Here is a 23,543-nt window from a genome sequence, read left to right as displayed (position 1 = left end):
CTCAGCACAGGAATACATTTTGTTACACACATCCAATTGTGGAACTTATTATTATTCCAAGATCTATTGAGTTTAATTAACCCCTTAGTGACGGAGCCAAATTTTTTCAATCTGACCAGTGTCACTTTATGTGGTAATAACTCTGCAACGCTTCAACAAATCCCAGTGATTTTGAGATTGTTTTTTCATGACACTTTATACTTTATGATAATGGTAAATTTAGGTCAATATGTTTTGTGTTTATTTATAAAAAAATATCAAAAATTTGAGAAAAATGTAAAAAAATTAGCAATTTTCTAAATTTGAATGATTATACCTTTAATCTAGATGGTCATACCACAGCAAATCATTAATAAATAACATTTCCCACATGTCGGCTTTACATCAGCACCATTTGTAAAATGTTATTTTATTTTGTTAGCATTTTAGGAGGTTTAAAATCGTAGCAGCAATTTTTCATTTTTTCAAGGAAATTTACAAAATGTATTTTTTTAGGGACTTATCCATGTTTGAAGTGACTTCAGGGGTCTCATATATTGGGAAACCTCCAAACGTGATATCATTTAAAAAAACAGTACCCCCTGACATATTGAAAACTGCTGTCAGGTAGTTTATTAACCCTTCAGGTGCTTTACAGGAATTAATGCAAAGTGGTATGACAGAAATGAAAAAGTGTATTTTTACCACCTAAATGCATCTAACTTCTGAACAGATTACTACAGCCGTCAGACTCTAAAGGTACCTTCACACTGAACAACTTAACAACGATATCGCTAGCAATCCGTGACGTTGCAGCGTCCTGGATAGCGATATCGTTGTGTTTGACACGCAGCAGCAATCTGGATCCTGCTGTGATGTCGTTGGTCGGAGCTAGGAGGCCAGCACCTTATTTCGTCGCTGGATCTCCCGCAGACATCGCTGGATCGGTGTGTGTGACACCGATCCAGCGATGTCTTCACTGGTAACCAGGGTAAACATCGGGTTACTAAGCGCAGGGCCGCGCTTAGTAACCCGATATTTACCTTGGTTACCAGCGTAAAAGTTAAAAAAAACAAACACTACATACTTACATTCCGCTGTCTGTCCCCCGGCGTTCTGCTTCTCTGCACTGTGTAAGTGCCAGCCGGAAAGCAGGGCACAGCGGTGACGTCACCGCTCTGCTTTCCGGCCGCTGTGCTTACACAGTGCAGAGAAGCAGAACGCCGGGGGACAGACAGCGGAATGTAAGTATGTAGTGTTTGTTTTTTTTTCTTTTATGCTGGTAACCAGGGTAAACATCGGGTTACTAAGCGCGGCCCTGCGCTTAGTAACCCGATGTTTACCCTGGTTACCCGGGGACCTCGGCATCGTTGGTCGCTGGAGAGCTGACTGTGTGACAGCTCTCCAGCGACCAAACAGCGACGCTGCAGCGATTGGGATCGTTGTCTGGATCGCTGCAGCGTCGCTAAATGTGACTGTACCTTTAGGCCGCTATTTCGTCATGAATTGCCATGGCAAACATCAGGACCACACAATCATGATCTGAGGGCACCAGTTTGGATAAAGAGGGAGCCCTCACACTCTGTTAACCATTTATAATGATGTAGTCACTATTGACAGCAGCATCTAAGGGGTTAAACAGATATGGACGGTGCCAACACTGATCGTGGCTGATACAGCAAGTTGTCAGCTATAGTGGACAGCCGACAGCTGCTGGATTGTCACCTGTATGGGAAGGCTATTCTCTTATATCTCAGGTCAGTTAAAAGACGTATTGGCTGTCATTAAGGGGTTAACTTTGTTCATGGAAAAACCCTTTAATGGTTATCAAAGACTCCTGTTTATTTCCTGACAGTTTATATCAGGGTAGAGAAGGATCAATCAAGTTGAGTAAAGAAGCAGTGAGACGACTGTATAAATCATATCAAGATCGGAACGCAATGCATGGACTGGCCGACAGCTCTCCATACCTGAACATGACAGCTTATTGTATTTCTATGCAGCTGTGCACACGTCCGGATTTCTTGCAGAAATTTCCTGAAGAAAACCGGAAATTTTCTGCAAGAAATCCGCATTTTTTTTTTGCGTTTTTTTTCCACGTTTTTTTTAGCATTCTGCAAGCGTAATTAGCTTGCAAAATGCTAAAGTTTTCCAAGCGATCTGTAGCATCGCTTGGAAAACTGACTGACAGGTTGGTCACACTTGTCAAACATACTGTTTGACAAGTGTGACCAACTTTTTACTATAGATGCAGCTTATGCAGCATCTATAGTAAAAGATGGAATGTTTAAAAATAATAAAAAAAATAAAAAAAATGGTTATACTCAACCAGACATCTCCTCAGCGGCGTCCGTTCCTCTTCCTATAGCTGCTGTGCGCGCAGGACCTTCCATGACGTCGCGGTCATGTGAGCGGTCACGTGAGCGGTCACATGACCGCTCACGACCAATCACAAGACAGTGACGTCATCGGCAGGTCCTTCACCGCACACCAGCTATAGGAACCGAAGCGGCAGCATGCAGCGGTGAGGCGGGAAGACATCGAGGGTGAGTATAGGACTATTTTTTATTTTAATTCTTTTTTTTTTGACCAATTATATGGTGCCCAGTGCGTGGAGGAGAGTCTCCTCTCCTCCACCCTGGGTACCAACCGCACATGATCTGCTTACTTCCCGCATGGTGTGCACAGCCCCGTGCGGGAAGTAAGCAGATCAATGGACTCCTAGGTGTGCGGAATCACCGCAATTCCGCATTTTTAATGAACATGTTGCTTTTTTTTCCGCGATGCGATTTTTTCGCGGAAAAAATCGCAACATTTGCACAAAAAATGCGGAATACACTGTAAATAATGGGAGGCATATGTTAGCGTTTTTTTCGCGTTTTTATCACGTTTTTATAGCGAAAAAACGCGAAAAAAACGCGAAAAATCCTGAACGTGTGCACAGCCGCCGGCCAGTCCATGCACTACTTTCCGATCTCGCTTCGATTTCTACGGCCATCTGACTGCGCCCTTACAATACCTAATCCTTTCATCAAATGGGAAGATCAGTGCTGTCAGGAGTTTCTAGTAGTAGTATACTCCCTTTTCTCTATTAAAAAACATGGGCATGCTGTGTGCATGTGTATAGGCAAGAGATGACTGTCAGATAAACAAGCATGCAACCATCTCCTATCTAAGACATCAGGGCACCTTGAAGGATTAAGGACACCTTTAGGAGCATGTTTATTTTTTGCTTAAATGTATTTTTTTTTTAGAAATAAATATTTTTTGCAATTTGGGTTATCAATTTTGTTTGCTCGTTTGACTTTTATAGGCTCTTAGTTGAGTTAACTAAGAATGTGTCAGTCAACTCAGTTTGACAGGGGATTTTGTAACTATTTTATGTCTTTTACTGTGCTCCTTACAGCTGATTTATGGCCACATCAAATGTGAAGCTCAATTTTTATATGGTGTCAGAACAAGCTCACTGATGGATCGTCAGTTAGCGCATTCTACAGCCGACGATGTGCAGGGAAACAAAGAACCAATAAAATATTTTTAATACAATATCAAAAATATTTTTCGTACAAAATACATGCATCTAAAAGGTTATTCTCAAGTTGTGCCTTGAGTAGCCCAGAGCTACGGAGACTCCTTACAGTCTGTATGTCACTTATATAACTTAGTGAGACATACGCCGGAGATTGAGAGCAGTCACATTTCCCGTTACTGCTATAACATTTATGAAAAATTCTCACGGAGGACTCCACCAGAGCATTTCCTGAGTTTTCTCGTGTATGACTGAATGTTTCATTTTTGACATTTAATATTCCAGTTTTCACTTTATTTAGTTTAACAGATTCACTGTGTATAAAAAGCTTCCCCTGAGAAGGTGGGTGAATGAATTAATCCACATGAAAGCTTCACTTCGCCTTCCCTGCCAGACATTTTTCAGTCTCGCAGTTTTCCTCCATCCTCTGTACATATTGCATATATCCAATGTCATGCTTACCGGGAAAACACAACAGAAAACATTTCATCAATTACTATGTGCGGCCGGTCGGCTCAGCAGCTCTCTTCCAGCAGACTAATTGCTGTGTTAACCAATTGATTTATCTGAAGTGTGGCCCTCACTGATCTGCATTTAATAAAATGGAAGCTACACATGGAGGAGAGCTACAGAGAGACATTTAGAAGTGACCCTCGTCTGCCGAAATCCGTTACACTTGGGTAGGTGCATCTAGAAAGACGGATCATCAGGGCACGATGCGAAGGCTGACAAGCTAGCAAAAAAAATAAAAGTAAAGCTTTTCCTTTATCCTGTCATCTTTCAATCAGCAACAGATATATGTTAGTTTTGCCTCCCGTTACTTGGAGGGTTTTGGCACCAGAATGATTAACATTAAATAGATTGTTCATTAATTAGACAACCCCTTACGAATCCATTTTCCCCTTTTAAAATAATAACACCTATACCCATCTCCTGTGCCGGCGCCATTCATAGGGCTAGAGTAGGGATTCTCCATTTAGTGGACAACCCCTTTAAAGAGGTTGGACACTACTTTTTTATTGGTGGTCATTTTTAAGATAGACCATCAGTATCCAAAAGATGTGGGTTTGACACCTGGCACCCCCACCGATTAGCTGCTGCTGACCGAGGCAGGAAGTTATAAGATATTGCCAGAACACTGTAGGTCCCTCAAAACTACAATGACCGCAGCCACAGGTACTATAGGTCTGGTCTACAGAACCTGGCCATGGCCACTACAGAAGTTATGGAGCTGCTGTGTTCCATCAACACCGAGACATTGCGGCCGCTGTCGGCACCGGTGACAGATGATCAACAGGGTTGCCAGGTATCCCATCATTGTTGATCAGATATTGATGGCCTATATTAAAAATAAAAAGTATTGGGCAGCCTCTTTAATGAAAAGGTGACAGATTAGGCTATGTTCACATGTAGGCCCACATTGATCACACAGTTATGCCAGTTTTTGCTGACCAAAAAGTTGAAAAAGTGGGCAAAGTGTACAAGGTAAGAATATGATAAACTTTTAGACAGTTTTTTTTAAAACAGTAAATTTTTATTGAAAGTTTACTAATGCTACATAATAGATGTAGAATAAGATATAACAATTGTAACAACTAAATGGAAACAAAAAGAGGGGGACAATAAGTAAGGTCATGGGGGTGAAAAGTGAGGGGGGGTGTTATGACCCCAATGGCGAGGGTCTCAGAGATATCAGCAAGTCTGCGAAGTACAAAAATCCAGCTCATAGGGCAGTGGTAACTGGGTTGACCATATATCTACTCCTAACGCCAACACTAGAAGTAGCCGGGGAACATGCCTACGTTGGTCGCTAGATGTCTCGCGCCAGCCGGAGGACTAACTACCCCTAGAAGAGGAAAACAAAGACCTCTCTTGCCTCCAGAGAATAGACCCCAAAAGTAGGATACAAGCCCCCCACAAATAATAACGGTGAGGAAAGAGGAAATGACAAACACAGAGATGAACTAGGTTTAGCAAAGAGAGGCCCGCTTACTAATAGTAGAATGTAGTAAGATAACTTATATGGTCAACAAAAACCCTAACAAAATTCCACACTGGAGATTCAAGAACCCCCGAACCGTCTAACGGCCCGGGGGGAGAACTCCAGCCTCCCTAGAGCTTCCAGCAAGGAAAGGATACAGATAATGAACAAGCTGGACAAAAATGCAAACAAAAACAAATAGCAAAAAGCAAGAAAGCGGACTTAGCTTAATAACGCAGGAACCAGGATCAGTAGACAAGAGCACTACAGATTAGCTCTGATATCAACGTTGCCAGGCATTGAACTGAAGGTCCAGGGAGCTTATATAGCAACACCCCTGACCTAACGACCCAGGTGAGCATACAAGGGATGATAGACATACCCAGAGAAAAATCACTAGTAGCCACTAGAGGGAGCCAAAAGGTAAATTCACAACAGTACCCCCCCCTTAGTGAGGGGTCACCGAACTCTCACCAAGACCACCAGGGCGATCAGGATGAGCGGCGTGAAAGGCACGAACTAAATCGGCCGCATGCACATCAGAGGCGACCACCCAGGAATTATCCTCCTGACCATAGCCCTTCCACTTGACCAGGTACTGAAGCCTCCGCCTGGAGAGACGAGAATCTAAGATCTTCTCCACCACGTACTCCAACTCGCCCTCAACCAACACCGGAGCAGGAGGCTCAGCAGAAGGAACCACAGGCACAACGTACCGCCGCAACAAGGACCTATGAAATACGTTGTGAATGGCAAACGACACCGGAAGATCCAGGCGAAAGGACACAGGATTAAGGATCTCCAATATCCTGTAAGGACCAATGAATCGAGGCTTAAATTTGGGAGAGGAGACCTTCATAGGAACAAATCGAGAAGACAGCCATACCAAATCCCCAACACGAAGTCGGGGACCCACACCGCGGCGGCGGTTGGCAAAACGCTGAGCCTTCTCCTGTGACAACTTCAAGTTGTCCACCACATGATTCCAGATCCGCTGCAACCTATCCACCACAGAATCCACTCCAGGACAGTCAGAAGGCTCCACATGTCCCGAGGAAAAACGAGGATGGAAACCGGAGTTGCAGAAAAATGGCGAAACCAAGGTGGCAGAACTAGCCCGATTATTAAGGGCAAATTCAGCCAACGGCAAGAAGGTCACCCAATCATCCTGATCAGAAGAGACAAAACACCTCAAATACGCCTCCAGAGTCTGATTAGTTCGTTCCGTTTGTCCGTTAGTCTGTGGATGAAAAGCGGAGGAAAACGACAAATCAATGCCCATCCTACCACAAAAGGATCGCCAGAACCTGGAAACAAACTGGGATCCTCTGTCCGACACAATATTCTCAGGAATGCCGTGCAAACGAACCACGTTCTGGAAGAACACAGGAACCAGATCAGAAGAGGAAGGCAGCTTAGGCAAAGGAACCAGATGGACCATCTTGGAGAAACGATCACATATCACCCAGATGACAGACATGCCCTTAGACACCGGAAGATCCGAAATGAAATCCATAGAGATGTGTGTCCAAGGTCTCTTCGGGACAGGCAAGGGCAAGAGCAACCCGCTGGCACGAGAACAGCAAGGCTTAGCTCGAGCACAAGTACCACAGGACTGAACAAATGACCGCACATCCCTTGACAAGGAAGGCCACCAAAAGGACCTGGCCACCAGATCTCTGGTTCCAAAAATTCCCGGGTGCCCTGCCAACACTGAGGAATGAACCTCGGAAATGACTCTGCTGGTCCATTTAGCAGGCACAAACAATCTGTCAGGTGGACAAGAGTCAGGCCTACCAGCCTGAAATCTCTGCAACACACGTCGCAGATCTGGAGAAATAGCTGACAAGATAACTCCTTCCTTAAGAATACCCTCAGGTTCAGCGACTCCAGGAGCATCAGGCACAAAGCTCCTAGACAGAGCATCGGCCTTCACATTCTTAGAACCTGGTAAATACGAGACCACAAAGTCAAAACGGGAGAAAAACAATGACCAGCGGGCCTGTCTAGGATTCAGGCGTTTAGCAGACTCGAGATACATCAAATTTTTGTGATCAGTCAAGACCACCACACGATGCTTAGCACCCTCGAGCCAATGACGCCACTCCTCAAATGCCCACTTCATAGCCAACAACTCCCGATTGCCCACATCATAATTTCGCTCTGCCGGCGAAAATTTCCTAGAGAAAAAGGCACAAGGTCTCATAGTAGAGCAACCAGGGCCTCTCTGCGACAAAACGGCCCCTGCCCCAATCTCCGAAGCATCCACCTCAACCTGAAAGGGAAGTGAGACGTCAGGCTGACACAAAACAGGCGCCGAAGTAAACCGGCGTTTCAACTCCTGGAAAGCCTCCACGGCAGCAGGAGCCCAGTTAGCTACATCAGAGCCTTTCTTGGTCATATCCGTCAGCGGTTTAACAACGCTAGAGAAATTTGCGATAAAACGACGGTAGAAGTTAGCAAAACCCAAGAACTTCTGAAGACTCTTAACTGACGAGGGTTGAGTCCAATCATGAATAGCTCGGACCTTGACTGGATCCATCTCCACAGCAGAAGGGGAAAAAATGAACCCCAAAAAGGGAACCTTCTGTACACCAAAGAGACACTTTGAGCCTTTTACAAACAAAGAATTTTCACGCAGAATCTCAAAAACCATCCTGACCTGCTCCACATGCGAGTCCCAATCATCAGAAAAAACCAGAATATCATCCAGATAAACAATCAAAAATTTATCCAGATACTTCCGGAAAATGTCATGCATGAAGGACTGAAAAACTGAAGGTGCATTAGAGAGCCCAAATGGCATCACCAAGTACTCAAAATGACCTTCGGGCGTATTGAATGCGGTTTTCCATTCATCGCCCTGCCTAATGCGCACAAGGTTGTACGCACCACGAAGGTCTATCTTGGTGAACCACTTGGCACCTTTAATCCGGGCAAACAAATCTGACAACAGCGGCAAAGGATACTGAAATTTGACAGTGATCTTATTTAAAAGCCGATAGTCAATACAAGGCCTCAAAGATCCATCCTTTTTGGCCACAAAAAAGAAACCCGCACCAAGAGGGGAAGAAGAAGGACGGATATGCCCCTTCTCAAAAGACTCCTTGATATATGAACGCATCACGGTATGTTCAGGTACCGACAGATTAAACAGTCTCCCCTTAGGAAACTTACTGCCAGGAATCAAATCTATTGCACAGTCACATTCCCTATGAGGAGGCAGTCCACTGGACTTAGACTCGCTGAAGACATCCTGATAATCAGACAAATACGCCGGAACTACCGAAGGCGTAGAAGATGCAATAGACAAGGGCAGGGAATCTCCGTGAATTCCATGGCAGCCCCAGCTTGACACTGACATAGCCTTCCAGTCCAAGACTGGATTATGGGTCTGTAACCATGGCAAACCCAAAACAACCAAATCATGCATTTTATGTAGAACAAGAAAACGTATTACCTCCCGATGTTCGGGAGTCATGCACATGGTAACCTGTGTCCAAAACTGCGGTTTATTTTTTGCCAATGGCGTAGAGTCAATACCCCTAAGAGGGATAGGATTTTCCAATGGCTCAAGCACAAATCCGCAGCGCTTGGCAAATGACAGATCCATAAGGCTCAGGGCAGCACCTGAGTCCACAAACGCCATGACAGGATACGATGACAGTGAGCAAATCAAAGTTACAGATAGAATAAATTTAGGTTGCAAATTACCAATGGCGACCGGACTAACAACCTTAGTAAGACGTTTAGAGCATGCTGAGATAACATGTGTAGAATCACCACAGTAGTAACACAAGCCATTCTGGCGTCTATGAATTTTCCGCTCATTTCTAGTCAGGATTCTATCACATTGCATTAAATCAGGTGCCTGTTCAGACAACACCATGAGAGGATTTGCGGTTTTGCGCTCCCGCAACCGCCGGTCGATTTGAATAGCCAGGGCCATAGAATCATTCAGACCTGTGGGAATGGGAAAACCCACCATCACATTCTTAATGGCTTCAGAAAGGCCATTTCTAAAATTTGCAGCCAATGCACACTCGTTCCACTGGGTCAGCACGGACCATTTCCGAAATTTTTGGCAATACACTTCGGCCTCGTCCTGGCCCTGAGACATCGCCAGCAAGGCTTTTTCTGCCTGAATCTCAAGATTGGGTTCCTCATAAAGCAAACCGAGCGCCAGAAAAAACGCATCAATGTCAGCCAATGCCGGATCTCCTGGCGCCAGCGAGAAGGCCCAATCCTGAGGGTCGCCCCGTAAAAAAGAAATAACAATTTTTACTTGCTGAGCGGAGTCTCCAGATGAACAGGGTCTCAAGGACAAAAACAATTTACAATTATTCCTGAAATTTCTAAATTTAAATCGGTCTCCGGAAAATGGTTCAGGAATCGGTATCTTAGGTTCTGACATAGGATTTCTGATAACATAATCTTGTATACCCTGCACACGAGCAGCAAGCTGGTCCACACTTGTAATCAAGGTCTGGACATTCATGTCTGCAGCAATCACAAGCCACTCAGAGTTAAAGGGAAAAAGAAAAAAAAATGAGAGAGAGAAAAAAAAAAAACTCAGAACTTTCTTTCTTATAATCCCGCTTCTGCAATGCATTAAACATTTAATATTGGCCTGGCAAACTGTTATGACCCCAATGGCGAGGGTCTCAGAGATATCAGCAAGTCTGCGAAGTACAAAAATCCAGCTCATAGGGCAGTGGTAACTGGGTTGACCATATATCTACTCCTAACGCCAACACTAGAAGTAGCCGGGGAACATGCCTACGTTGGTCGCTAGATGTCTCGCGCCAGCCGGAGGACTAACTACCCCTAGAAGAGGAAAACAAAGACCTCTCTTGCCTCCAGAGAATAGACCCCAAAAGTAGGATACAAGCCCCCCACAAATAATAACGGTGAGGAAAGAGGAAATGACAAACACAGAGATGAACTAGGTTTAGCAAAGAGAGGCCCGCTTACTAATAGCAGAATGTAGTAAGATAACTTATATGGTCAACAAAAACCCTAACAAAATTCCACACTGGAGATTCAAGAACCCCCGAACCGTCTAACGGCCCGGGGGGAGAACTCCAGCCTCCCTAGAGCTTCCAGCAAGGAAAGGATACAGATAATGAACAAGCTGGACAAAAATGCAAACAAAAACAAATAGCAAAAAGCAAGAAAGCGGACTTAGCTTAATAACGCAGGAACCAGGATCAGTAGACAAGAGCACTACAGATTAGCTCTGATATCAACGTTGCCAGGCATTGAACTGAAGGTCCAGGGAGCTTATATAGCAACACCCCTGACCTAACGACCCAGGTGAGCATACAAGGGATGATAGACATACCCAGAGAAAAATCACTAGTAGCCACTAGAGGGAGCCAAAAGGTAAATTCACAACAGGGGGGGAGGAGAAATGGTAGAAAAGACCGAGGGGGAGATCGGATCTATCTTTTGAGTAAAAGTTTATTGAGGGGTGTCAGGAGTGGTGGAAGTCTTCAGACATAGCGGTGGTGTGGCAAAGGGTGTGTGGTAGGTATATTCTGACCAGGGTAACCACATTTTTTTGAATGTATGCACTTTTCTGTAAGTATAGCTGACAGTTTCTCATTGATCATATACCAAGATACTTATCGTTCGACTTCCGAGAAATCTAATCCCATTTTTTCCAGGCTGAAGCAATAGGTTGTTTGGCTGCTAGGAATATGAAGGAGATAAGGGTGTGGGTGTGCTTGGGAATATTGTGGATACGTTTGTTAAGCATGTCTTCCCAGGGATCTTTCCTTAGATTATGATCTGTGAATGATAAAATGATAAAGTATAACCTTATCCACAGCCTGCATGCTTTAGAGCAAATCCACCATATGGGGTACATGTCACCAGTGGATTGGCAACCTCTAAAGCACTGGAGTGAATGATTGGGAACAGCTTTAGCAATTTTGACTCTGGACAGGTACCATCACATCATAACTTTATAGCTCTTTTCTAACATCTGACTGTTAAGTATACTGCTCGCTTTGGAGGACAAGATATGGGTCCATTCTGTATCTGTTAAGATGGCTCCAATATCTGATTGCCAACGAGAGGTGTAAGTTAGGTAGAGCCCATTCAGTTCAGTCTGATTTTCTAAAGGGAACCTGACCGAAAAATAGTACTCTGTTTTTGGAGGGGTTTTTTCACTGCTTCACCCCACTTGGAATTTAGGAATGTAGAATGTGATACAATTAATGGGACTATTCAAAACTACAACTAGTCCCCCCAAAAAAAACAAGCCCTCATGTTGATGGAAAATAAAAGTTATGACTCTTGGAAGAAGGTTGAGGAACAAAGCAAAACTGAAAAAATAATGGAAAATTGCCTAGTTATGAAAGGGTTCATTCTAATGAAGCCTGAAGGGTGAAATGGTGCTTTACATCTGGCATATCCTGGAAGAGACTGAAGACATGCTGTCCAGAGGTGGGCTCCAGCGCGTTCGTGGCTGTCAAGTGGCCATTACACGGGATCGCTCTATGGTGGCTTCAATCATGTTTCCTACATCTATGATCTCCACATGTCCATTTATTATGCTCAGAACTGAAGTGTTTGTCAGAGGTTTGCTAAGTAATATGTCAACGTGGAAATATTTCATCTCTGTGTGCTGAGGTCTATGAATCCATCTTCTGTGTAATTCACGTTCCCTCTTTTGGTTTTGTTTGTTTCGCCTCCGCTGTGCTGTTGAGCGCTCCAGCTTTTTATTATAATGCTGTAGCGCACTAGGCAACTCCATTGTTTGCAATGGTAATGATCGTGAAAACACTCCATACAAAGCAGAGTGAGAAAGAAAACATTTAAGAAAAGAAAAATTAATAATTTAGCAAGAGCGATCTCTCTCGCATCTGGTAAGGAAGCTGCATTATCTCCACTTCTCCTACATCCGTCCTTTACCTGATTCTGATTGCTGAAAATAGAGATCTATAATTTGCTGATTGAATCCAGGGCCAACTACAACAGTTTTGCTGCTACACATTACTCTTGCCTGTGGCGCTAAGCTTCCTCGTCTTCTTTATGGCTTTCTATACTCTTTACATTCTATTTGACTTTATTTCAAGCATTAAGGGTCATGGTGGAGTCTCAGATCTTGAGTACATAGTGGTAATACATGTCATGCTGGTAACCCTTCTGTAGTGCAGTCTAATGTAATATTCTCTAAATCTTCCATGTCCAAGGGTTCCATCTGATAGCTGTACTCCAGCTAAAAGCTTCAAGATACAGTGTCGGTGTCCATTCACCTTGGACCTACACGGCACATCAGCAAATATTGGATTGTCTTCTGTAATAGAAAACTGTCAATGTTTCCCCATTAATCATCCACTCGGTACTTGTAATGGTTTCCGTGTTATTGCTGTAGAACGACAGGTTTGGCTTTCTACGTTAGACACAACAATTGGATCTTCATTATCAGAATTTACACTTAATACTTAATGCTGGATGTGCGAATAGTTTTCTAAGGCTGCGGGGGTAAGCTAAATGAAGGTTATTGCGTGTGCACCGGTGATACTCCCAGTCAATAGAAAAGATTGCAGTGGAGTGCAGTGATCAGACTGAACCGGTCACTATGACTGCACCGCACCAACAGTATGTAGAGTGTAACAAAGACATTTTTCTGCCTTTATTTGGGTCACTAATTTGCTTTCTTCAGTCTTGCATTTTACAGGCTTTTCCTAATTTTTCCTAATTTAGCAGTATTATAGTTTTTGCAGCCGAAAAACAGATATTTCATCTTCTTGACAAGGACACTTTTTATTAGGATACGTTTTATGTTCTTGCAATGAATGCAGCATTAAAGGACCCTGTCACATTGTACGTTCAATAGTAAATGTCATGTAGTCGAGTAGGTGGACCTTCTTAGTGATTGACAGCTATCTGTATATTCTCAGACCACCTACTTGACTCCTAAGTATAAGACGATTGAGAATTTAAATAAATAAAGTACCAGTTATACTTAATCTTTTCCTACAAAATTATTATCAACTTGGTGAAAAATAAATGAAAAAACATTTGTTTTTCCCTCGATAAAGGAAAACATACACAAGAGGAGCCAGGGAATACTGATATCCCCCCACCGTCACCAATTTGTGATCTAGCTTACACAGTCACAGCTCTCTGGTGCTCCCCTTACCCTCAGGTCAGTCAGGGAACAGGTATCTACCTGCCTGTCAGTTCTTAGCCCCATGAGAAAAAAATAAAATGGTCCCGGACAAATCCTTTATGTATTATGGTCACCAGTGAGCAACTGTTAGCCAAAGAATAGAAAACTAGAAAATGTTTTTCAACATGTCTAGTTACAGACTATATTAGTGTATAATCACAGAGGTCTTTCCACTGTAATTTTTGGTGTCAAAATCCAACCATGGGCATCCACTTTGTTGACAATAAGAAGTTCATATGGCCTTGGATTTCTGCAGTGGATTTGAAAATTACATGAAGAAGTTTCTACGTGGATTCAGCCTAGGAACCACAGCATGTAGTCACATTGAATAGGGCTAATCCACCATGAACCTGGGCCATTAAAACTGCAAATAAGTGGCACAGATCCAAAGGGTTAGCTTCACATTTCTAGTGTGTATTCTTTGCCAAATCAGTGAAGAATAGTTGCAAGCTTTAAATGATTTGGTCCTTCTGGCAGATTATAGTATAGCTACAGGATATGCCAAAAACATGCAATAAATGCATCTATCTCGATCTTTCTTGAGAACTGGATCTTTTCACGCATCGCGCTTGCTCGACAATTCTTACAGTTCCCACAGAAACTAATAGAGAGAGACACCTCTCCGCTGACAGCAGCACACAACACGGTCCAGTTCTTGAGATCGATGTGAATCTCTCCGAAACCTGCACCTATATAACATTCATGGAATATCTTGCTACCATGCCACAATAATGGGAATACCCCTTTGTAAACCCTGTGTCAACATACCTTCAGAATTAATTGACATTCACAGCTGCATTCATAATTCTGCTGGATTATAGAACCTCTATATGATGTAGAGGCAAATTTCATAGAGTTCAGTTCAACAAAAGTAGGACCTCAGTTATTAACCCCTTACTGACATCGGACGGGATAGTACGTCCGATGTCAGCTCCCCTGCTTTGATGCAGGGCTCCGCGGTGAGCCCGCATCAAAGCCGGGACATGTCAGCTGTTTTGAACAGCTGACATGTGCCCGCAATAGCGGCGGGTGAAATCGCGATTCACCCGCCGCTATTAACTAGTTAAATGCCGCTGTCAAACGCAGACAGCGGCATTTAACTACCGCATCCGGCCGGGCGGCCGGAAATGACGTCATCGCCGACCCCCGTCACATGATCGGAGGTCGGTGATGCTTCTCTATTGTAACCATTACGTTTTTTTGGTCACCGCGACATTGCATTAAAATGCAATAACGGGCGATCAAAAGAACGTATGTGCACAAAAGTGGTATCATTAAAAACGCCAGCTCGGCATGCAAAAAATAAGCCCTCAACCGACCCCAGATCATGAAAAATGGAGATGCTACGAGTATCGGAAAATGGTGCAATTTTTTTTTTTTCTTTTTAGCAAAGTTTGGAATTTTTTTTCACCACTTAGGTAAAAAATAACCTAGTCATGTTAGGTGTCTATGAACTCGTAATGACCTGGAGAATCATAATGGCTGGTCAGTTTTAGCATTTAGTGAACCTAGCAAAAAAGCCAAGCAAAAAACAAGTGTATTATTGCACTTTTTTTGCAATTTCACCGCACTTGGAATTTTTTTCCCATTTTCTAGTACACGACAATGATGTCATTCAAAAGTACAACTTGTCCCGCAAAAAATAAGCCCTCACATGGCCAAACTGACGGAAAAATAAAAAAGTTATGGCTCTGGGAAGGAGGGGAGTGAAAAACGAACACGGAAAAACGAAAAATCCCACGGTCATGAAGGGGTTAAACTTGTTGACTGTTCTCAATACCGGCACCAGCAGAATTGTGAACTATTCAATATCATGTGCCTCATATTTTTGTAACCTTGTTCTACATAAGTTCAGGAAGAATCCTTGAGTTCCCTGGTAGGCACAACGCTGGTGGCATTGAGCTGCGTGTTTGAAGAACTATTATAGTTAATATTGCAAAAATATGAAATCCTTTCAACAGATGATGATAAAGATGAATATTTACATCTTGTAAAATCACACAGACAACATGCTGCATATGTACGGCTCGTGCGTTGGTTCATGCTATTTATATTCCTTTTTATAGTCCTTAAAATTTACATTATTTATTTGACTAATGACTAATTCTGTGAATGTTCGACAATGTTTTGACAGATATTTTCAACACTCAAATAGTACAATTCCTGTTCGTTGTAACTTAGCGAAAGCATTAAAAAGAAATACGTAAATTTCAGGGGTTTTTTTCATACCTTAAATTAATAAAGGACATCTGTTAGTAGTAGTATGAACCCCCCTAAGCCGTCTATATGGGCATGGAAATCATAGGAAGCTGAATAAAATGCTACCTTGATATCTGAGATCTGATGTCTGATTCCGGAGAAATCCACATTTTTACTAATATGTAAATGAGCTGTTAAGATCTATGGGCCAGACATAGATCTCTCTGAGAATCTGCCTCCAGAGATTATTGTAAATGAAAGGTAGAATTACTAGTGTGAGACATGTAATGGCTGCTTTCTGCGCTCCTGACCTCATCACAAAGCGGTGTGTGAGTACAACTAAATCTGCATTTCCACTGCCAGATAATCATGAACAAGCATTGTTAAAAATGCTTGTTTCATGATTTTCTTGCTGAATAAACAGGCTACCAATTACCCCATACACTAGCAAAATGCTCATTTATCAAGTGAAATAATTTTTTGTGCAGCGCAAAAGACTATCGATCTTGGTGGTGCATCATTCTATGTAAACAGGATTTGTGCTGCTAGGAACAATGGCAGCCAATGCTCTCTGAATGCTCAGAGTGAATCTTTAATTTGGTCTGCAACTGAAAAAAGGCATTGAAATGACTGGCAATGACTGGTCCATGTAAACTGACCCAAACAGTACAGCAGAGCTAAGCTTTGTCTAATTACAAACACCTCATAGACACAGCTATGCAGTGAGATCATTCAGGAGAGCACCCATGTGAGACATGTAATGACAGACAGTCTGCTCTCCTCACTGAGATTTGTCTCATGACAAACACTTCTAGCAGCTCTCCTCACAGTTCTGTCAGCTATTCTGTACAGCCTCTCCTAGATTGGCTGTGTATGATGAAAGCTAAAGAAGTGTATTTGTTCACAATTATGTCTATGTGAGCAGGTTGCGGGATGCAGTGACGTACGAGATGCAGAACAAGGGTTAACAATTTAATTTAACAATGGAGTACTCCACGCAGAGAGGCAAGCAGTTAAATGAGGAAATAAACAGTTAAATTGTTACAGAAATGCAGAGTTAATGAACGATGTAACGGCTGCTCTTTCAAACACTTATCGGGTCAGATGTTCCTCAGGCTCCAGATGATGCTTGGGAGTCAGCAGCACCAACAACGGCCGGCACAGTGCTTGTCCAATGAGGTCCTGCAGGCAACGGTAGTCCGTCTTCTGGTGGCAGCGGTCGGCCACAGGTACCTTCCGCTGAGCCCCTAGTCTATAATTGGATGCTGCCAATGCCAACAAGGCCGCAGTACTGTAAGGGTCCCGGTCGAGCGGCGTGGCAATGTCCGGCAATGAGAGCAGCGACTTACAGTCCTGTACCCTTCCCTGACCCTCAGACTTATGTGCAGCGCTCAGCTGTACAGGGCTCTCATCTCTCTCCCTGTTACTGCGATGGGCTAAAGCAGTGTCCCGGCGACAGGTCAGCCGTGTGTCGTTATGGCCCCGCTTCACCCACCACGGAGCACGCTGCACACACACCTTGCCTATGTCACTGCGGGCGGGAAACTTGCTGACGCTGCATGCGCTTTCACTTTTAACCATGCCCCGGCTTCCAGGTCAAGGGCACCTGTCTGGGCCTTTTTGCCTTCCCCCCGGACAACATGGGAGGCAGCCTTGACAGTTCCGGACCCAGTTCAGAACAGGTACCCACGGTCCGGTCTTCCCCCTTACATCTACTCTACCTTGGTCATGTTTTGGTCACACACAGCTCTGCAGTGAAATCAGGAGAGCAGACTAGCAGTCATTACATGTCTCACACCGGTAACGTCCCCTTTCATTTACAATAAGCTCTGGGGGTAGATTCTCTTGCAATTCAGAGTCCGGCCCATAGTCCTGAAAAGCTTATTTACATATAACAAAAGTATGGATTTCTGTAGAACAAGACATTGGATCACAGATATCAAGGTATCATTTTATTCAACTTTCTGTGATGAGCATGCCCATATAGATGGGTGAGGAGGGTTGATCCTACTGACAGGTTCCGTTTAAAACTATTCTTGTCAGCAGTAGAGGAGTTAAAACTACTTTTTGTGCTTTGTAACTCACTGTAATCTTTAATTTGGTTTGGTTTGGTTACCGTAATTTTTTTTCATCAGTATTTTGCCAGCATCATAGGTGCTCGAATGTCTTTTCCTTCACTTTCCTGCCGTACTGTTTATATGCTGTTTGACAGACAGGAGAGCAGGGAGACAAAGACCCACTTCCACTTTCTGTAATCCATCTCTGTGTATCTGCTCCAACAGATGGATTACACAGGCAGTAAACAGCAAGTTAGGCTACTTTCACACTAGCGTCGGCCCGACGTACCGACGCATGCTGTGAAATAAATGCACAACGGGAGCAGCGGATTCAGTTTTTCAACACATCCGCTGCCCCATTGTAATGTCCGGGGAGGAGAGGGCAGAGTTTCGGCCGCGCATGCGCAGTCAAAAATGGCGGAGCGACGCACAAAAAAACGTTACATGTAACTTTTTTTGTGCCAAAACACAACGCATCTGTCGCACAACGGATGTGACGTGTGGCAATCCGTCACAATGCGTCGCTAATGCAAGTGTGTGGAGAAAAAAATGCATCCTGCGGGCAACTTTTCAGGATGTGTTTTTGGAGCGGCCCCCAAATGCAGGGCAGCGGGGTACTCGGTACTGGGTCTCTCTCTCGGTTCTGGGGATGTCACGGTGGCCTGACCCGGTCCGTGGCCCTGCTAAGGGGCGCCCAATTAAAGATGTAGATGACGGTGTAGGTCGCAGTAAATAACGAGGACACAGGGTTGCAGTCTCTTTACCTCTTTACTGAAGGCTTCAGCATCCGCAATCCAGAGCACTGTTAACTGGGCTGGCTGAGACCGGCCGGTCCGAAGGCACATCCAGAGTTCCCTTTGCAGGTGGAAATCAGTGCCTACCTACTAGCGCCTGGGTGTTGTAGTACTTCCCTGCTGAGCACCACGGGATAGTCCTCACAACTGTCGTGTATGTTTCTGTTCTTTCTCTCCGTCCCCCAGATGATATGGATAGGACGCACCCGTATGACGGGGTAGGCCTGGAGTTATTTTATAGGGACCCTAGAGACGCCCCTCTCCCACAATTGCCTCCGTTGTCTTCATTAGGTGATTAAGGTGAGGCAGCCAACCTAAAATTAACTGCCCTGCTGTTGGTTTGAAGTAATGCGTAGAGCCCAATACTTCCTCGGCGTTCCGGCCACCGGCTACGCGCCTCAGTAGGATGTTGCCGATCTCGGGGCACGACTCCTACTGGTTCTATCGCCTTTGTGCTGTGATCTCGTTTCTCACTTCTCCACAATATACTTCGCTTCATGTCCTTTCTTAAGATGCCGCCGCAATTAAGTGCAGGCGCGGCTCCGTAACGATCTGTCCTTTCGCTGGGCCTCTGTCAGGATCCCATCTCTGACAGGGACCCCCCTGGATCTTCCCAAGCAACGCTCTTCTCTCACTAGATGTTACCTGGGCAAAACCCAATCAGCTTCTCCCTAACTTCCTATCCAACCCCCAGTTTTACCAGAGTGTGAGGAGTGGCCTAATACATAGAACCCTTTGCTCCCCCTGGTGGCCGGAGTGTGAAGTGTAATGGGTGACTGTGATACCTGGTCAGGTGAACTCCTTTAGTGCCATCAGACGTACCATCACTCCCCTTAGTGGCGGAGCGACAGTAGTGCAACGACCAGGTCTCTGGGGAGCTGCATTTTTTCTCCAAAACGATGCATTGCGACGTACGCCTGATAACGCTAGTGTGAAAATAGCCTTAGACAGAAAGGAGGCACCTAGTTCCTGGTGCCTTGCAGCAATTTTTTGGGGGTAAGACAACAAAATTTGTAAAGTTATTTGCAAATTCTTTATTTATCACATTATCTGTGAAAAGAGATCAAGTTATCTGAAAGCATAGAGACCATATAAGAAGCCTTCACAAAGATCTGACACAAGGTCGATATGAAGAACCCTAGGAAATGACTAGCAATAGTCAACTTTGCAGATTTTCAAACTACTTTTTAATATAATGTGTATTGAGCCACATTGCATATTAAATTAGTAAAATTATTAAGTGATTTGAATCTTAATCTACTTTTAACTACAAGTAATTTGGTTTTACCAGGATACCTATTCTAGCAATGCTAAGACCTCCATGTTCCTGCTTGTGACCAATATACTAGTGTCTTACGAGTAGCGATGAACGATTCGATCTGTAATTAATCAAATTTGTTAAGAATTTTTGGGGATTCGATATGGACAAAATAGCCGGCTGCCATTTTGCTAAATTATTTTGCATACAGAAAATGGGTTAAAAAACCCCAAACTTTATACTCACCTGTCCTCATGTAAGGCGGCGTAAGAATGATAGGCAAGTACATGTGTTTTTTTTCTTAATTTCTTTAACCCTTTTTCTCTTTCATGGGATTCGGGGCAGTTTCAATTAGGACTATACTGTATTTATTAGGACCGAATCAAATCTGCCGATCAAATCCAAGCAAATGTGCCTGAATCGAATTTCAGGAGTTCGCTCTGCTCTTATTACAAGCTTATTCCCAAACTTTTAAGAAGATGGCGGGCTATGAGAGGATTATATAATCGGTTATGTAGGCAGACATCGATGCAGTCTCATTATACTATTTCTAGGCATTCGTGTCTCACCGGGGCCAGATATAAAGCAAGTTCATAAACATGTGAGACTTCTGCATCTTTGAAGTGATGGAGAAAGACCTTGTCTCTTCTCACTGTAAATAGCCAAAGTCATTTGTTCAGCATCTGTTATAAGGCTCACACTCCAACGAGCACCAGGCGGGGTGTTACTGGACGGCAAACTCCACCAGACGGTTAATCACAAGCTGGACTGGGCCCTGGACTCCTTCATTTCAATTTTTTTTCATGGTGAACACTCTCGTGCTAATGAATTATGCAATAAATGGTTCTATTATGAAGAAATTAATTGCAACCCTATAACAGGAAAACTGGCACAGACAAGACCAACAATCCATCAGCTTCTCCGGTTTAACATTTGTGCTGTGAAGAGATTCCCCAAAACAAAGCCAAATTCATGCATTTTATTAAAGGAGAAAAAGATCATTAATATTCAATGCAAAAGTTAGAGACACTGTAAAGAGAACAATTCAGTTAAAGGAACCCAACACCTAGAAATGAATTATTACAGGGTACCTGACAATGGATACAAAGCTGCTCGAACCCTAGGCAGCATGTATCAGATACCTTAAATCAATCCAAAAAGGAATGTTCTCCAGCAGCAACAAAGAGGTAGATGAAACTTAGCCTTTAATCATATAGAATTAGAAAATTAGCAGAATGTGCACAAATGATAAAAAGCCACAATATTAACGCGTTTTGGAACATAGATGATTAACAGTTTTTTTTTTCCAGAAATGCATAAACATTATGGATTATTTTAACATGTGCATTTTCTGCCAGTCTTTTTATTCTATATGAATAAAGGCTAAGTTTTAACTACTTCTCTGTTGGTGCTTGAGAACAATAGTTTTTGGACTAATTTGAGCTATCTGACCAGGAAGCTAGGCCAGTGCATACTCTGTGCACCACACCTAGACAACAGACTGTCTACCCTGGAAGTTTACATTTTGTCTCATTTTTAGCATGTATCAGACACTGGCTGGATGATTTGAGCCATGTATGTTTGATTCGGAACTGCTGCGAACTAGTTGGAACGCAGGTCCCCAGTTCTCCCTGCCTGCTGTGAATGATTATGTAATGCCGGTGTCTCTGCATCCCCTTATGCTCTCACCGCCACAGCCCTGCTCCACCTGCTCCTTCTCCTGCCTTGTCTCCTCCGCCGTTGCTTTTCACTTTCCTCGCCCAGCAGAAGTGCCGACTTACTCAGCGCTGCGGGCCCACACCCCGCCATTGTTCTCTTGCAGCTGCCTGGGGTCTGCACACTACTCGCAGATCCCCAGACACAGTGCTTAGGGCGTGTGCGCGGTTCCGGCTTCTAAAAGAGACAGCGTGCATCGTCCTAAAGTGTCCCTAGCCGTGTCCGCCAGTATGTCTTCCAGCTGTGCCCACCAGCCTGCCTATCCACCATTACAGCCTGCACCTGCTAGTGCATGTCCTCTTATCTGCCGGTCCCATCGGCATCCGTAATATCTGTTGCCTTAACCTGCTTGTATCTATTAGACTTTCACTCGAGCCACCCCAGCAACGCGTTCCTAGGGGGTCAGCTGTCATTTACCCAAGGTCAGTCCTGGAGTAGCACCTGGACCACCTCCCTTGTCTCTTCTCGGATCTCGGTGTCACATGCTGCTGCATTACGGGTGAGGCTCCTAGATACACCCCTCCAGGCTCTCCTTGGGCTCCGGCACAGTGGTTAAACCACCCAGCCTGTTACAGATTAATTGAACTCTTCTTATACATGCACACAGGAAGAGACTTGTCAGTCAAAGGGAGCAGGAAGGAACAAACCATCAGTTACAGCCCTTTCAGACTAGTCTACCATGTGGCTCGGTTCCTGGTGGCTTTTACAGTATGGCAGTATCCCTCGACCAAAACTGTACCGCTAATTATAGACCTGACTCTAATCTTCCCTTCATCTCTAAACTCCTGGAACGCTTGATCCACTCCCTTCCTATCTCTCAGATAACTCTCTTCTCTACCCTCTTTAGGCTGAGTTCACACGTAGCAGAATTGCCGCGGAAATTTCCGCGGCAATTCTGCGCCTCCTGCTGCGGGTATATCGCATGCAGAATTTGCATGCATATACCCACAGAAAACTAGCATTTTGCAAGCATAATTAGCTTGCAGAGTGCTAGCGTTTTCCAAGCGATCTGTAGCATCGCTTGGAAAACTGTTTGACAGGTTGGTCACACTTGTCAAACATAGTGTTTGACAAGTGTGACCAACTTTTTACTATAGATGCAGCCTATGCAGCATCTATAGTAAAAGATAGAATGTTAAAAATAATAAAAAAAATTAAAAAAAAGGTTATACTCACCTCAGCGGCGTCCGTTCCTAATGCTGTGTGTTCAGGACCTTCCATTGACGTAGCGGTCACGTGACCGCGACGTCATCGCAGGTCCTTCACACACACCTCGGAAGCCTCTGAGAAGGTCGGGCCGCCAGAAGGTGAGTATATCGCTATTTTTTATTTTAATTCTTTTTTTTTTAACACTTATATGGTGCCCAGTCCGTGGAGGAGAGTCTCCTCTCCTCCACCCTGGGTACCAACCGCACTTGATCTGCTTACTTCCCGCATGGTGTGCACAGCCCCGTGCGGGAAGTAAGCAGATCAATGCACTCCTATGTGTGCAGAATCATATTCCTCACCAATCGCTACACCAATGCCTCTACCTTGTGCCAGTTATTGCACTGGTTACCCATCCACTCCAGAATTCAATATAAACATATTACTCTCACCCACAAAGCACTCCACGGTTCAGCACCACCTTACGCCTCCTCCCTGGTCTCAGTCTACCACCCTACCCATGCATTCAGTTCTGCTAATGACCTGAGGTTAACATCCTCAATAATCAGAACTTCCCACTCCTGTCTCCAAGACTTCTCACGTGCTGCGCTAATTTTTTGGAATGCGCTACCCATGATAATTCGATTAATCCTCAATACCCACAGTTTTTAGCGTGCCTTAAAACTGCATTTGTTCAGA

At 44.0% G+C, this 23,543-nt stretch overlaps 1 protein-coding gene across 2 annotated transcripts in view; it reads left to right on the top strand.

The window, feature by feature from the left end:
- ASIC2 (acid sensing ion channel subunit 2) overlaps positions 1–23,543 on the top strand; it is a 1,067,153-nt gene that overhangs the window by 951,914 nt on the left and 91,696 nt on the right. The gene's annotated exons all lie outside the window — the stretch shown is intronic.

This window comes from Ranitomeya variabilis, chromosome 4, assembly GCF_051348905.1.
Source record: "Ranitomeya variabilis isolate aRanVar5 chromosome 4, aRanVar5.hap1, whole genome shotgun sequence".
Classification (NCBI taxonomy): Eukaryota; Metazoa; Chordata; class Amphibia; order Anura; family Dendrobatidae; genus Ranitomeya; species Ranitomeya variabilis.
The sequence above is the reverse complement of the archived record's forward strand: the minus strand, read 5'-3'. Positions and strand labels throughout refer to the sequence as shown.